The sequence below is a fragment of the Nicotiana tomentosiformis genome, chromosome 4 (assembly GCF_000390325.3).
Source record: "Nicotiana tomentosiformis chromosome 4, ASM39032v3, whole genome shotgun sequence".
NCBI classification, from domain to species: domain Eukaryota; kingdom Viridiplantae; phylum Streptophyta; class Magnoliopsida; order Solanales; family Solanaceae; genus Nicotiana; species Nicotiana tomentosiformis.
The window spans coordinates 24,871,917-24,875,651 of NC_090815.1; the positions used below are offsets into that span (position 1 = coordinate 24,871,917).

The window sequence follows — 3,735 nt, forward strand, 5'->3', positions numbered from 1 at the left end:
CAGAAATTCAGGATGATTTCTGATTTTCGTGTGCTAATGTTTACAAATTTTCATGAATCTGGGCGACGTGTTCCGAATCGCCTAAAATTTCGTGGGCTCATAAAAACGAGCTAATGAACAATAGTCATCATTTTTTCATGACTGTTCCTTATTTATTTGTATTTTAGGGCCACAAAATAGGAATCCATCACGATTTTCAATTTTTCGTGTGCTAATGTCCACGACATCTTCATGAATTCGGGCGACGGGCTCGGAATCGCCTAAACTTTTGTGGGCTTATCAAAAATGACCTAATGAACAATAATTATCACTTATCTATGATCTTTCCTCGTTTTTTGGCACTTTAGGGCCATAAAAAAGAAATCCATGATGATTTCCAATTTTTTGTGTGATAATGTTTACGCCATCTTTATGAATTCAGGTGATGGGCTCTGAATCGCCTAAAAATTTTTGGGGCCCATTAAAATTGATCTATTAAACAATAGCCATGATTTTCCATGACCGTTCCAATTTTTTGTGTGCTAATTTCCACGTCATCCTCATGAATTTGGGCGACGAACTCCATATCGCCTAAAGTTTTTTGTGCCTATCAGAAACGACCTCATGAAAAATAGTTATCGCTTCGCCATGACCGTTCCCAAATTTTTGGCATTTTAGGTCCATTAAAGAGAAATTCAATTTAAAAATATGGTTCAATTTATTTATTTATTTTGGTCAAATTCGAAGTGCAATTTACTTCATATGAGTTGTGAACTGATTTTCATAATGTAAGAGCGCAGGGATAGCTCTGAATCGCCTAAACGTTTATGGGCATATCAGAAATGATATATTTAACAATAGTAATTGCTTCGCAATGACCGTTTCTCATTTGTTCTTGACATTTTAGGGCATAACATAGGAATTTAGGTTGATTTCAAATTTTTCGTGTGCTAGTGTTCATGCAATCTTTATGAAATCAGTACGATTTCCATCAACCTCATTTCGACTTCACCATCGTCTCCTAAGTTGTTGAAAAACTCACCAAGCTTGATTTCTAACCAGCCATCGCTTCGAAGATATGGAAACCGGCCAAGTTCTCCTGGTAATTCCTTTTTCTTCGAGATGAAAACAGTGGTACCCTCAATGCGTGCGTCCTTTGCCACCTCCTTCACAAATCTTAGCGATGCAATGGATCGTTCAAGTCCACGAGGGTTATCTGTTAACTTGAACACTAAATATACTGCATAACTAGTCGTTTGAATAAGATTTTTTGTCTCTATCTTTCCATAAATGTCAAGCCAATTTACGCTACGAAGCTACGCCACTTCAATACTGTACAAAATGTTGAGATGTAAGTAATTAAAATATATATTTCTCTTTTTAATGAAATTTAGAGAGAGATAGAGAGACAAACTTAGGATCAACAGTTTTCCATGTCCAGAACTGAGGATTGTTCACCCATGTAATTGTAAGGTCTCTTGCCGCTATCCACTGTCCTTGCTGATTTAATACAATATGTAGAACAATATATTAGGGTTCCTTAACATTTGATGAGTTGTTAAACACAAGAAGAGCAAGAATATATCAACGAGAAGAATAACTTACCATCTTTCTTTTATTGCTATGTATGATATGATGCTCTTTATATCTTTTTAGTTGGCTCCACTCCCTTTTGCTTCGTCCTCATATTTATAGAGCATTATTGGACTCCAAAATTTGTCACCATATATAGTACTACTATAGTAGGTAGGTTTAACTAGAATAAATGTTTTTTTAAAAAAACTTGAATGTTAAAAACGTGTCTATTGGCAAAACCCTTAATGTTGTCTTTTTAGGAACAGACAAGTTACTCCAAAAATTTGTCACAATAGAGTGATAACATAAGTGTTTTTTTTTATTGGAGAAAACGTGTCTATTGACAATCCATTATAAGAAGCAGCAGAATTGATATTAAACCTCTTTTAGGACCATTTGGACCATTCATGAAGAAAACATGACTGATATTAAACCTCTTCTTTCACGAGTCACGAGAGGAGTAGAGCTCTGGTAAATTTCAAATTTGTGTTTGTATTATAGGAAATTGAACAAGTTTGCTCCCGATTAAATTTTTGGCTTAACATTACCTTGTTGTTAGGGAAAAAAATTATTTTTCTATTGGCTTCACGGAGCTCCAACCTCAGAATACTTTTAAATCATAAAGTAATGGGTAAATTTAGTCCGTTTTGTTTTGGAGAATTTTGATATGTGACGTCTACATATTTCATATTAGAGCTTAGTTCATGGTAAAGGCAATACAAGACAATTTGCTAAATTTGACAACAAAGGATCCTAAGCATACATCCTAGTCTGCTGCCAAATAAAAGAGCATTTATTCTTGTTATACTAACTAGGTTAAGTTGGGCTCAGGTTAAATGGATGAACTTGTTTATCCGTAAAACGGTACAGTTGATTTTATTAGTGGTTTCTAGATAAGTGAATTAATTTGATCCGAAAAGTAATAAAATAACTGATGAAATATAAAATACTTAGCCTTAGAATGTAGATGGAACAACAGAGCTGATGTGTCCGGGAACAGGGTTCTCGGGCACATCAATGATAAGATCAAAAGCGAGAGAATAAAATTATATTAAAATGCTGTATAGAATGTTGTATACAATGTAGTATTAAAATGCACTTTTCACATTTTCGTACTAGTGATGCAAGTCTTTAGCATCTTGTTCCATACGGGGCCAGTGATACCCTGCCCGAACTAATTTTAGCACCAAAGAATCTGCACCTGAGTGGTTGCCGCATATCCCTTCGTGTACTTATCTCATGACATAGTTAGCTTCTGATGCTCTTAAGCATCGGGCCAACGGGCCTTGAAAGGATTTTCTGTATAATTGTCCTTTCTTGAAGCTATAACGTGCAACTTTGGAGCACAACGCTCTTGATGCTTTGGGACCTTCGGGCAACTTTCCACGCTCCGGGTTGTCACGCTTGCGAGGTTGAATCCGGCGACTAGTTTAACTGTCGGGATAATGCTTCCAGTCAGTTTAGCTTGCTCTAGTACTCTACATTATATGATATTAGCTGAACTTCTTGGATCCACTAAAACACGTTTAATTTTAAAATCTAACACACTTAAAGAAATTATCAGTGCGTCATTGTGCGACAGTAGTAATCCGTCCACATCTTCGTCCGTGAATGTGATATCGTCTTCCCAGAGCCTCTTACTATGAGTTATCGACACTTTTATCTTCTTCGCTGCTGAAAAGGTGACCCCGTTAAGTTATTTTGGGTAGATTTAAGTCGTTCGAAGGTTTTTTCATACGAGAAGGTCATTTTAGAATATCGGTGTAGCTTCTTTGAGGTAAGTATCTTGCCTAACTTTGTGTGGGGGAACTATCCCTTAGGACTTGAGTCGTATTTTCTATTTGTGTCATGTGAAAGCAGTGTACGCGAGGTGACGAGTACGTACTCGGTCTTATATGTGAAAATTGACCGGTTTAGACTCTTAAGCATCTTTTATGTACTTATTTTAAATTGTTAGAACATGTTATATCCTTTATTTGTCATGTCTACTATCACATGCTTTATTGGAAGTTGTCGTTACATGTTACATTCTTTACTTGGTGAGTTTGCTCTTATATGATTTATTTGGAGTTGTTATCACTTTGTGTCATTATGTGATTTTTTTATTGTGGAGCTACTCTTAGTTGAAATTGTCATCACATGATATCCTTTGTTGCTGGTTGTTCTCATGCATTTAGATGT

At 35.9% G+C, this 3,735-nt stretch overlaps 1 long non-coding RNA gene across 1 annotated transcript; it reads right to left on the minus strand.

The window, feature by feature from the left end:
- Positions 1–860: 860 nt before the first annotated feature.
- Positions 861–1,698, minus strand: LOC138908912 (uncharacterized). Its single transcript, XR_011415320.1, has 3 exons — positions 1,585–1,698; positions 1,394–1,479; positions 861–1,311 (listed from the first exon to the last, which is right to left on the minus strand). It is a non-coding gene; the product is annotated as an uncharacterized lncRNA (long non-coding RNA).
- Between the last annotated feature and the right edge of the window lie 2,037 nt (positions 1,699–3,735).